Source organism: Mytilus trossulus, chromosome 10 (genome assembly GCF_036588685.1).
Source record: "Mytilus trossulus isolate FHL-02 chromosome 10, PNRI_Mtr1.1.1.hap1, whole genome shotgun sequence".
Taxonomy (NCBI): domain Eukaryota; kingdom Metazoa; phylum Mollusca; class Bivalvia; order Mytilida; family Mytilidae; genus Mytilus; species Mytilus trossulus.
In genome coordinates, this window is record NC_086382.1 from 65,566,301 (window position 1) to 65,579,760 (window position 13,460).

At 32.5% G+C, this 13,460-nt stretch overlaps 1 protein-coding gene across 1 annotated transcript in view; it reads right to left on the minus strand.

The window, feature by feature from the left end:
- LOC134686497 (uncharacterized) overlaps positions 1 to 11,769 on the minus strand; it is a 30,578-nt gene extending 18,809 nt beyond the window's left edge. The window contains exon 1 of the mRNA XM_063546165.1: positions 11,749 to 11,769. The gene's annotated coding sequence lies outside the window, so the exon portion shown is untranslated. The remainder of the gene's footprint in view (positions 1 to 11,748) is intronic.
- Between the last annotated feature and the right edge of the window lie 1,691 nt (positions 11,770 to 13,460).

Below are 13,460 nucleotides of genomic sequence, written 5' to 3' on the forward strand. Positions count from 1 at the left end.
TATGTATAACTATTAGTGGAGTGACTTTAACATGTTTAAACGTAAAATTAATTTTTTTAAAGCATCCACCTAATACACTCTAAATTATATATCATTCGAAAGCTACACATCTGTACTATCTGTTTTGCCCGGTTCCGGATGACAGCTAAACAATGCTTAAAATTCATTAGATGTTCGTGTGTGCTTTCGGCAGAATATTTTCAATGAATCTGATGCGCGTCTGGCGTAACACATTATATGTCAAGTATGTGTTTGTTTACAACGACAATAATATGAACATGTAAATGAACCGCCTTTTTCAGATGCAAATTAAAAATCCATAATGTATGACGAAACGACGGGAAAAAAAGATAACACATTTTATCAGTGATGCTCAGTCTGTAGTTTTCTGTGTTGTGTTTTGTGAACTGTTGTTCTAACTTAGCCATGTCATTTGACTTATACGTTTGCATGGATTTTCTTTTGGTGTATCGTAAGCCCCTTTTTTATCAATTCAGATTGCTATATATATCATATTTGTAAACGTGTTTATTGTAAACTGACCGATATTAGATAGATATTGCCAAAGTAACCAACATGAAAAACAGACGAAACAAATTAATGACATATATGGCATCCAAACAAATAAGTTAACAATATTAGTAAATGAAACTTTTGTCAACCAGGATGTGATTAAGCTTGTTACATTTACTCAACACCCACTGTGAAGGTATTTGATGAACATTTTATTTGTAAAATGATATATTGATAGAATAAATACTTTGTGTACAAAACTGAAACAGATGATTAAATTAAATTTTCATAGATACCAGGATTAAAATTTTATATTTACGCCAGACGCGCGTTACGTCTACAAAAGACTCATCAGTGACAATCGAATCAAAAAATGATTAAAAGGCCAAATAAAATACGTTGTTGAAGAGCATTGAGGAATAAAAGTTCCTAAAAGTGTTGCCAAATACAGCTAGGGTAATCTATTCCTGAGGTAGAAAAGCCTTAGTTTTTAAAAAATTCAAAGTTTTGTTAACAGTTAATTTATAATTATGAACATATCAATGATAACTCAAGTCAACACAGAAGTGCTGACTACTAGGCTGGTGATACGGGGAAATATATCTCCACCAGCAGTGGCATCATCATAACTCATCAAAGATACCAGGATTAAAATTTTATATTTACGCCAGACGTGCGTTTCGTCTACATAAGACTCATCAGTGACGCTCATATCAAAATATTTATAAAGCCAAACAAGTACAAAGTTGAAGAGTATTGAGGATCCAAAATTCCAAAAAGGTGTGCCAAATAAGGTTATGGTAATCTATGCCTGGAATAAGAAACGCCTTATTTTTTGAAAATTTCAAAGTTTCGTAAACAGAAAATTTATAAAAAATTACAACATAATTGATATTCATGTCAACACTTGGCTGGTGATACCCTCGGGGACTAATCGTCAACCAGCAGTGGTACGGTCTTCAAAACGGAGCCTTGGCTCACGCCGAATAGCAAACAATAGAAATGGCCTAGTGTAATACCATTCAAACAATAAAAACAACCATTTAAAAAAAACGAGAAACGAGAAACACTTATGAAACACATCAACAAACGACAACCACTGAACAATCTGTGTGAAATCCGATTTTGTGATGTCCGAATCGAGGATAAGATTACAGGAAAATGGCAACGACAATTGCTGCATACTCGTCGTCATCTGTGACACAGTTATTCAAAGTCTGCTAGCACATCATTATGGCGGCCGTCAAACTGCCGAATGGATAACTTCACTACTAGGAATCCTTGGTAGTATACCGCTGTTCAAACTCATAAATCCATGGACAAAAAACAAAATCGGGATAACAAACTAAAACTGAGGGAAACGCATGAAATATAAGAGGAGAACAACGACACAACACTACAATGTAACACACACAGAAACGGACCAAGCATCAGACAAAATCCTACGAGAATAACAAATATAACATATGACTGTCGTGTAGCAAATTAGTATCGAGTAAAATCGCGGTAGGTAACGCAAGCTCTATAATATTGTTAATGTAAAATGAAAAAAAAATCAAAAAGATCGACGCTTACAAATGCATAGAAATATAGGATATTTTCTAACTTCACCATCGATTGCCAGAGATTATCCAATAAATGTCTTGTTCTCCGCTTATAATTTTGTGAATTTAAGTAATTTTATACTGTCTTCAAAACAATTGTAAATACCAAGAATTTTTGAAAAATTAATATTAGCTAATTCATCCAGTCAGGCTTTTGTGTTAATTTTGAGACAAAGGGTTTACAACCCAGCGTTGGCGGCACAGTTATTTGTATAAATTCCTATATTACAGGGTAGAAGACATGGAGGCGTTATACCTCGCATAAAGATGTCTTGTGTTACGATATATCTGTTTGTTATATGTTCGTTGTCCTTAACCTCATTTGTATGGTTAATGACTGACAAAATTAGTTATCAAAGTTAAAGCAAATGACACATTTCAGCATGCACACTTTCTATAATTGATGACTGCATATGAGGAGGCCATTATATAATTTTATGTAGCGGGCTGCGAAGTGCGTCGAGTCTATAAATGTTTTGAACGAATTTACAAAAGGGGAATTGAAAATGTATGGATAAATAAATGCGTTAAACACCCACCATAAAGCTTTACCACTTTCAACATCTAAACCAAAAGATAATCTAGATATCATAAATTCATACCTTTGACTAAGTGATTGCAAGCAATTCTTTCGTTTCTTTCATTGGTGATCCGAATAATATCATATTACGTCTAATGTGCTAATGAATTAAAAAAGAGAGGAAAGTATGTAGTTTAATAATTTTACATTTCGCACAGAGCTCGCTATCATTGATTATTTTAAAGAGTTCAATCAAGTGAACGCATTGAAAGTTTCTAGAAATCGCAAGAACAGCACACGTATGAATGAAACGGTCTACTGTTTCTGAGTCTTTCATGACAAAACGAAAACATTTCCGGAGAAAAACCACGAAATGAAATGTTTCAAAACTATAAACTAAAAACAAATATAACGGACATCAAACTAATACCTATATATTTGATCATTTACATCTACATGATCTATAAATGTCATTATTAACAATTCATTCGACGTTACGCAGATATGTTTAGATATTTATTCAACTGCTTTTCTGTGTTATCTAAAGAAGGAAGTAGAACAGCAGTACATATGTCAAACTAATTTCACCCTTTTACACATTAGAAAAGAGAAGTAGATTATAATCAATTTGTAAATCGACAACGTTACGTGATGTTGGATATATTTATCTAGAAGAAATGAATATAAGTAGCTTGTTTACAGCAATTTTGTTTAAATAAAAACGAGTCCTTAACCAATCCAAATATCTCAATACAACTCATAAGACACAATTCTCCTTTTCTTGTAACAACATAAATCTTCAGAGATGTTGAAATAAGAACGAGTCCTTAAGCAATCCAAACATCTCAATATTATCTCTAGGACACACTCTTCTATTTATGTAACAGTATATATCTTTAGAGAATCAGTGACCTATCGTATCATTAAATATTTGAAATAGTCGGTCAATATTACAATTAGTTTCGTTTTGAACCAAACTATGTAGGCAAGTATCTATTTATTATTACTTCAATAGTAAAATCATACACGTATATCTACGCATAGATATTGGTACGAAATAATTGATTTGATGATGTAATTGGTGTTTCGGCGTAGGTTTTATATTACCTAGGCATTATCCTCATCAGGTACCCTAGCTTTACAGCAACATGATAGAAATAAACGAAAATTCTGTATTGTAGTCCAAATGGAATGAAAGATCTTTGGTGTAATGACCATAGCAGTTGTTACACAAATAAATATTCATAGTACGGATTTGAATTTATAAACCAATGTTTAGCATGTGAAGCCGTTACTGAATGGGAAATTCCGCTTCCTAATGTCACATACCTTTCTTTAGACGTTGAAAAAGTGATAGGCACAGAAAGAATGTTACTAACTGATCAAGATTTCAACAGTACAATTTGTTGTAGATTTGAACATGTACATGGATACCTAAAACAACTGCCAAGGAATATATGCAGTTTTACTATTGTCCTTATTGACGTTAGTTATAATTTGTTTGGAGAAATCGGAAACATTTCTTGTTTACAACAGTTAGATACACTAAAAATGAATAATAACAGAATCACATTTGTTCCCAATAAAACATTTGTAGAGATGCCAAAGTTGAGGTATGTTGATTTGTCCAATAACAAGATTTCGAGACTTGACTTTAATTTACTGAATTATCCCAGAACTAACATTCTACACTTGTATCTAAATGCAAATAATTTACGTCAACTCGACGTTAGCAATGTTGTTGTACCAAATAATAATAATTGTAAGGCTAGTTACAGGGATAATAAATATCCAATTAAGATTTTTAATATGGCGAATATTAATCCTAAGGATTCAAACACGTATCAGTGTGGTTACATTGACTTTTGCAACGTAATGTTAAATCCTTATATGGTATTAGGGCTCAACCCAGAAGAACTAATGAAATTTGCAAGATGTGGCCTGCTTGAGTATCGGGGATCGAAATATGACTGTGATTGTTCAGTTGCAGAATTCTTCAAATTAGAATATAGTGAGTTTAACCGAATATTTGGAATTAAGTTCAGTAAGAGTACGTGTCAGAATCCTGAACCTTTACGAGGTATTAACACTGAAACCTTTTTTTACAACACGAGTCTGCACCACCTCATGGTATGTGACGTTCAAGATGGCTGTCCCAGAGTTGGAAACTGTAAATGTAGATATACTTCTCAACCAATAGCTGACAGTCTAATCATAGATTGTTCTAACCAGTCTTGCAATGATCTTCCAGATGTTGTGCCCGACACTAGTCATAGAATAGCTTTACTCATGGAAGGCAATAAAATTCGAAGTGTTATTTCAAAATACTATTTTAAAGACGTAAAAAGTTTGAATTTATCAAGAAATCCGATCCAGACTTTTGACGAGAGCATCCAAAATTCTACAAATGCTGTTGAAATAATCATAACAGACCATTTACTTGACTCACTTCCAAGGCAAGTTCAACTTCTCTATCCTAACGTCTTCCGTTTCGGTCAAAATGGTATACCATGTAATTGTGATAACCGATGGATCGGCGAATGGAGAAAGTTTAAAAAAGCACAGGAAACTCTATTTTGTTCCAATTTTGAAAATGTTTTAATTGAATATTTTATAAACTTTCAACAGACTGTGATTCAATACAATATACTCTATTGGCTTTATATTCGATTATTCCCCTGACTACATTTTTTGTTCTTATTTGGATACTAAGACATCTTCGTTACGATGTTAAAGTTCTTAAAAGCCAGTTCCAACCAACTGACAAAAATATACAAAGATATTGGCAAACTGATGTTTATATTTCATTTGTTGAAGACAACGATGACGTCAGGTGGTTTGTGTTTCAGATATAAGATAAGTTTTGTCGCAGAAGAGAACTAAGCACCTACATAGCCTGTCGAGATTCCTGGCCTGGAAGTACACACGAGCAATACATCGTCAGGAATTTGCAAAGTTGCAAATACTGCCTTATATTACAGTCATCTGTGATGTATGATTTAGATAAAACTAACTCATGTTCAAATTGTATGGAATACAGACTAGCATGGGATCTCTTTACAAATAAAAAGTTATGCAAAGTATTTGTAATAAAGTTTGACAAGAGTAAAAAAGAAGAATTTCAAGCTATGAAAACAAAAGCGCTATACAGACTTTGAATGGGTTTAAAGATATATGATCGTAAACGGTCTTTATACGAAAAATTGTTGGAAGTTTTCAACGAACCACTAGTTACAAAAGCTAAACAGATTCGCCAGCGGAAAAGAAGAATATCGGCATATTTATGTCAACAATCTAAATATGAGACTTGACCTCTAAAAATGACTATAAAAATCAGTACACTGGAGACATTTGCTGGATGACAACTAACCAATGCTCAATGTGTTATACTATAAACGTGTGTGTTTTCGGCATACCTTCTATTAGGTTCGACCGCTTTCAATGAGTCTGATGAGACAAAGCAAATTATAAGTCTAGTATGTGTTTGTTTACAACGACTTTAATATGTACATATAAATGGACCGCTTTTTTGATATGCAATTTAAAAACCCGTGTTCGTCTGTTGGTCTTATTTTAGCTTTGTCTTTCGACTTTATATGCGTTTGAATTTTCCTTTGGTATCTTTCGCCTCTCTTCTATCTGTAAAGAGTGATCTATTTGTTTAATTTGCAAAAAGGTTGATTATAAACTGACTGCTATTGGATAAAACTTAGCATATCAATCAATATGAACCAGCGACAGATACAAACTAAGGCCACATTATTGGCATACATACAAATAAGTAAAGAACAAATGAAACTCTTTTATACCAGGTTGTGTCACATGTCCCCAATATTCACTGTTTAGGTATTTGATTAATATGTTATTGATAGAAAGATATATAGTTATCGATCTATAGATTATATAAATACTTTGTGTACAAAACTGAAGTAGATATTAAAAAAGACAGAATATATCTTAGGGATGAGTACAAAAGGGAATGTTTTTATAAAGAAGAAATTATCATTACAAATATTGATACATTACTTTGTCGTAGTCTGTGTAATGAATGTTATAATAGTTGACAATCTATATTTCATTGCTTTTAGATTTAGAAGTTTAAACTTCAAGATCAAGTTTAAATCCAGAATAACGCTTTAAAATGAATTAAATTGATAAAGCGACATTTTCAGATTCTAGCATAGTGTTGGTGTTGGAAGATGATGTAAATTGAACATGCTCTGATACTATAACTGACCTTAATTGGTTTTTTTTATTATCAAAAAACACTTTTGCTCGCTTTGGAGATTCCGTATATCGTCAAGTTATCGGAATTCCAATGAGGACTAACTGTGCACCACTTATTGCGGACCTGTTTCTGTATTTTTAAAATACTTTTTGATATTTCGATGATATATTGGCTTTCACTAATGACGACTTATGTATGTATACCAAAGAAAGTTATCCTGTTGAACTAACTTTAAATACAGGTAACACTAATAATAAACACTGCCCTTTACTCGTTCTTGATATCTATATCAAAACTCAAAACCAAGATTTATGATAAAAGAGATGATTTTTTATTTCCTATCGTTAATGATCCATATTTAGATGGTGACGTTCCCTTGTCACCATCTTATTTTGTTTTTATATCTCAAATTCGCTCGTGTATGTAACAACGTATTAGATTTTAACGAGAATATTTTGTGTATTACTGAAACATTATTACACCAGGGTTTTCGATATCATAAACTAGTCAAAATATTTACCAAATGGTATCACCGGTACAAGAACATTATTCGTAAATATAATTCAACATGCACACACGTTATACGTTCCGTGAATATTCTATACAAAGCCCCAAAATGCCGACATTCACCTCAAAAGCTAACAATCCTTTAAACAGACTTATTAAGAAGGGATATAGTTACGATACTGTTGCCAGGTCATCAAATATGGCTTTAATATTGACTCACGTATAGGGTCATTGCATCGGAAATAAACACACTTATTATAAAACCAGTTGTTGGCATGATACGGGTTATGTTCTTCTCATATATTTTATGATTGAATAATGCTAAACGCCTAACGGCAGGGATTGTGCTTGATATTCATATGACGACGATATAATCTTTCAATCAGTTTAATTGAGGTTTGTAGCTGGCATTTCAGAAACTGCTATTAGTCCTTTGTTAATGTATGCATCATTTGTCATTTTGTTTAGTTTCTTTTGTTACCTATTTTTGACATCGGACTCGGACTTCTTATGAACTTAATTTTTCTATGCGTATTTTTTTTTTTTTTTACATTTACTAGAAGAATAGGTATGTCTGTCTGTTTGTCTGTCTGTCTGTCTGTCTGTCTGTCTGTCTGTCTTCGTTTTGTCTGTCTGTCTGTCTGTATGTATGTATGTATGTATCTTGAATCTGTGACCAACAGTTACCAATCATTATGCAAATAGATATAGGAAGATGTGTTGTGAGTGCCATTTTCTATGTTCAATGGACCGTGGAGTTGGGGTGAAATCTCTAATTTTGCATTAAAACTATATAGATCATTTCATTGGGAACTTCATCAAAAACTATCTTAACCTAAAACCTTAACTTGAAGCGCGACAGACTAATGAACTGACGAACAAAACACACAGACCAGAACACATAATGCCCCTCTACTATCGTAGGTGGGAAGTAAAAACCAATGATCAACACATAGGTATCCTAAGATAAAATGATACAAATAGACAAAAAGCAAAACCCATTCAATAACGAAAATGACCAAGTCTAGCACACTGGAAATCAGAGAAAAAAAAAAACAGTCTGGAAAAGGTTGCAAACATTTTCGATATTTTATTTTTTTTAACAAATTTCAATAACAATGTATGAATTATGGACGACTCAAACAATAAATTGGTCACCATATTTACAGATGTTTTTTATTTGTTAACGTTGTGTCTCTATTTTTTTTAAAGAAATTTCAAATTAATGAAATGAATTAGCAAAACATACCTATTCAAATGCTTTAAAAAAAATTAATTTCAACATCAATCCAAAAAAGAAGCTCCCCGACTTAAAACAGAGAGAAAATTATCTTGGTTTCATGCCAGAAATGAAAAAATAAAAAATTCAATAAAATTTACGGGAACTATAAAAATTGGTAAAGTGTTGATAGTTGATTCTAAAATGAGAACAAATCAAAAAGATTTTATTCAAACTTCGCAAAGCCAACCTGCAATTCTAAATTGTTATAACCGCAAATGTAATGAAGCATATTGATTGACGTCCAAAGTGAGATTCCGTCAGATAGACATTTTCAGTTGTCGTGTTAACTTTGAAATTGAGAAGAGGGCACCATCAGCGCATCGTATAAGGTAAAGCTTTCAAACGAAGTAATTGTTCAATCATAGCATTGTTTTTTTTGTACAATTTGTAGTTAAATTGAAGTAATAGTCGTTATTGGGATCTTATTAATATGAAGCGGAATTCAATTTTATTTTCATAAATGTTTGTTGTGTTGTTTTACTTAATATGCAATTTATAATCAGAAAGGAAAAGAACATCATGTTCGTGGTAAGTACATATTCAGTGTAAACATATCAATTTTGATATCACATTCAATGAAAAGATTACAGGAAAATAGCAACAACAGTTGGTACATACTCGTGGTCACAGTTATTCATATAACGACCAACCAACTCATAATGGCACCCGTCATACTGAAAACAGAATTATATTTATTGTGCAATCATACAGTGTGCTCTTTTATGGATTCCTTCTTACAAGATACACCTGTACTTATTATATGACTGAAGTGTAGCATAAAGATAAAAATACATGATGATAGAGGAAAATGAAGCTAGCCATCTATGCCAACTACAACTGAAGGATATTCAACAAATGGACTGTACAAAATGTAACGGGATACTCATTGTATCAACACTATAATACACCGAGATATGTATATTAGTAGATGTGGTTATCGCCAATCAGACAGCTATCAAACATATTATATTATGTAAACCCATATAGGCCAAAGAATTATTATAGGTCAAAACAATAATATAGGCCAAAGAACGGCATAAACAACGAGAAAACCCCATATCTTAAGTCAGCTTTAGAAGAGCCCGTTATGACAAAACGTAAGACAATTCAAACGAAAAAGACGGGATTTATGACAAATGATAAACTAAAATAAATATAACAGACAGCAAATAAAGACAACCACTAAATCACAGAATCCCTACACACCACGCACAGATTCTGTCAGAAATTGATTGGATTAAACAAAAATGTGAGATTAAAAAACCACCCTTATACTTGGTTATACACATTTCCCTCTTGATATAAATACCTTCAAACAATTTTTGGAAGCTCGATAAAAAGTATTTTATCGTTACAATTCATCAATCTATAAATGTCGCCATTGACATTTGGAAAGACGATAACATATGTTTAGTTGTTTAATTCAATATGTCTTCACTGTTATCTTATTTTTCTAGCTCATCTTATAACTCTTATGCTAACAAAAAAGTGAACCAGCCAAAGCATATTATTTCTTGCTTTTACACATTCGACAAACAGAAGAGTAGATCCTAATCAATTTGCAGATGGTTAACATAACGTGTTTTAGGAAATATCTGCCTAAAAGAAATGAATATACTAGTAATTAACTTGTATGCAGCAATTATTTTAACCGTGTTGTTTCCATCGGTAATGGGATCATACACATATTGTAGTATCGATGGAATGAAAGATCTGTGGTGTAAGAACCAAAGCAGTTGTTACACAAATTACCATTCAAAGTACGGATTCGAATTCATAAATCAATGTCTAGCTTGTGAAGCCATTCCTGAATGTTGATTTGTCCAGTAACAAGATTTCGAAACTGGACTTCAATATATTGAATTACCCCAAAACTAACATTCTTCACTTTTACCTAAATGCAAATTATTTACGCAAGCTCGACATTGGAAATGTTCTTGTTCAAAATAATACTGTTTGCAGTGTTAGTTACAAGAATAATGAATATCCAATTCAGATTTCTAACATTAAGAATTTTAATCCGAAGGAATCAAATACGTTTTTGTGCGGTAACATCGACTTTTCCAATGTAAGGTTAAATATTCATCCTTATATGATATTAGGAACCAGCCCTGGAGAACTAGTTAGATATGCAAGATGTGGTAAACTTGAGAATCGTGGAGCGAAATATGACTGTGATTGTTCAGCTGCAGAATTCTTCAAATTGGTATATAGTGAGTTTAATCGAATATATGGAAATATATTAGCTAGAAGTACGTGTCAAAATCCGCAACCTTTACGAGGTATAAACATACAAGACCTTTTCTATAACACGAGTCTGCATCATCTCATGATATGTGACGTTCAAGATGGCTGTCCCAAAGTTGGACAATGTAAATGTGTTTGTACATCTCAACCAATTACTGACAGTCTAATCATAGATTGTTCTAACCAGTCTTGCAAGGATCTTCCAGATGTCGTGCCTGACAGTAGGCATCAAATAGTTATAATCATGGAAGGCAATCAAATTCGAAACGTTAATTCAAAATACTATTTTAAAGACGTAAAAAGTTTGAATTTAGCCGGAAATCCTGTACAGGGTTTTGATGAAAGCATCCAAAATTTAACAAATGCTGTTGAAATAATCATAACAGACCATATACTTGACTCACTTCCAAGGCAAGTCCAACTTCTCGATCCTAACGTCTTCCGGTTTGGTCAAAACGGTATACCATGTAATTGTGATAACCGATGGATCGGCGAATGGAGAAAGTTTAAAAAAGCAAAGTATCCTCTATTTTGTTCAAACTTAAAAAATGTTTCAATTGAAGAGTTTTTAAGTCATTCAACGGACTGTGATTCAAAACCAGATACTCTATTGCCTTTATATTCACTTATTCCTCTGACTATATTTATTGTACTTATTTGGAAACTACGACATCTTCGTTACGATGTAAGAGTTCTTAAAAATCAGTTCCTACCAATTGACAAAAATATACAAAGGATTTGGCAAACTGATGTGTATATTTCATTTGACGAAGGCAACGATGACGTCAGATGGTTTGTGTTACAGCTATTAGATAAGTATTTTAGGAGAAGAGAATTAAGCACATACATTGCTTGTCGCGATTCCTGGCCTGGATGTACAGACGAGGAGAACATCGTCAAGAATTTACAACGTTGCAAATACTGCCTAATAATACAGTCATCTGACATGTATGATTTAGATAAAACTGAGTCATTCACAAATCGTATGGAATATAGACTAGCGTGGGATCTATTTACAGATAGAAAATTATGCAAAATATTTGTTATTAACTTTGACAAGAATAAAACAGAAGAATTTCAAGCTAGGAAAACAAAAGCTCTATACCGACTTGGAATGGGATTTAAAATATATGATCGTAAACGATCTTTATACGAAAAATTGTTGGAAGTTTTCAACGAACCTCTAGTTACAAATGTAAAACACATTCGCCAGCGGAAAAGACGAATATCGGCAACAATCTAAATATAAGACTTGACCTCTCAAAAGGATCATTATTGAAAAGTCGATTAATATAGGATATCTACGCATAATGTATTAATGTAACACTATGTCTAAACCACACCGGCAAAATTTGTTCGGACTCAATGGTACCTAACATCCGGCACAATGACGAAACATTTATAGACAGAAGAAAGCTAAGTTTCTCCTTATTTTCTTATATTTTTTATGATATCGAAGAATATATATACATACACAACTATTTTCTATTGTGATATGCAATATTTTCTACAACCGTTCTATATTAACGAAGAAATAAGTAAAAATGCATGTCAAAATGACGAATTGAGTGAACATTGCCTCGAAATTGTTTAATTTCTCGTTAAATTGTTCACATTGTACGGAAAGAAAGGTACGGGAAGATAGATACTGACACGGAGATTGCAAAACTAGTCATTATGAGCATCTCAATACTTGTATGTCTGTGTATGGAGCGAAAGAAATGGGTCATGTCAAATTAAAATACACCGGTAATTGTTGTTTATTTCCAATCACCCGGTTTCGTCTGTATATATCACCCGTTTTTTTTTTTATTACAACCATCAATTTATGAAAAACAACGTTAACACGGATCTGAAAATTGTCTTTCGAAAGAATTTAAATATATGATTATTATAAAATAAATTTGGCGTGTTTACATTTATTTATATAGGTAATTATAATACTACATATTTTCCTGATGAAAGGCGTATCCGTTATTTCACTGATCTCCAAACTAATTTTAAATGGAATATAAATACTCAATAGCAAACACTGATATCTAGTTACTTTTTTAACACTAACATTATGATATTTTTTATATAGGTTTTGAGATACATCGCAATATGTGACCCCCCTTATTTTTACAAAAAAAAACCCCACCTAAATAACGCTTAATAAACAAAATTTAAAACATCACCAAAAAGTATGCAGAAGATTTATATTACTGAGAAGTGTGTAAAGTTTGATGAAATAATGATAAATCGTTTTGAGATATGGCGCGACATGTTAAAAAAAACCACTCCTGTTTTACTTACAAAGTTCTGTAACTCAAAAATATTAAATTTGATTTTCACTAAAAAGGTTTACAGATCGTTTGACCATTTCAAGAAATAACTTTATTACGTTTGATGAAAACTAGATGTGATGTTCTCAAGTTACGGTGCGAACTGTTAACGTTGGACAGACGGATAGATAGACAGACGGACGGACAGACAGAATGACTGATAGATGAATTAACGGACGGATGGAAGGAAGGACAGACGGACGGACGGATGTGTATAATAATACGTCCTGTCAAA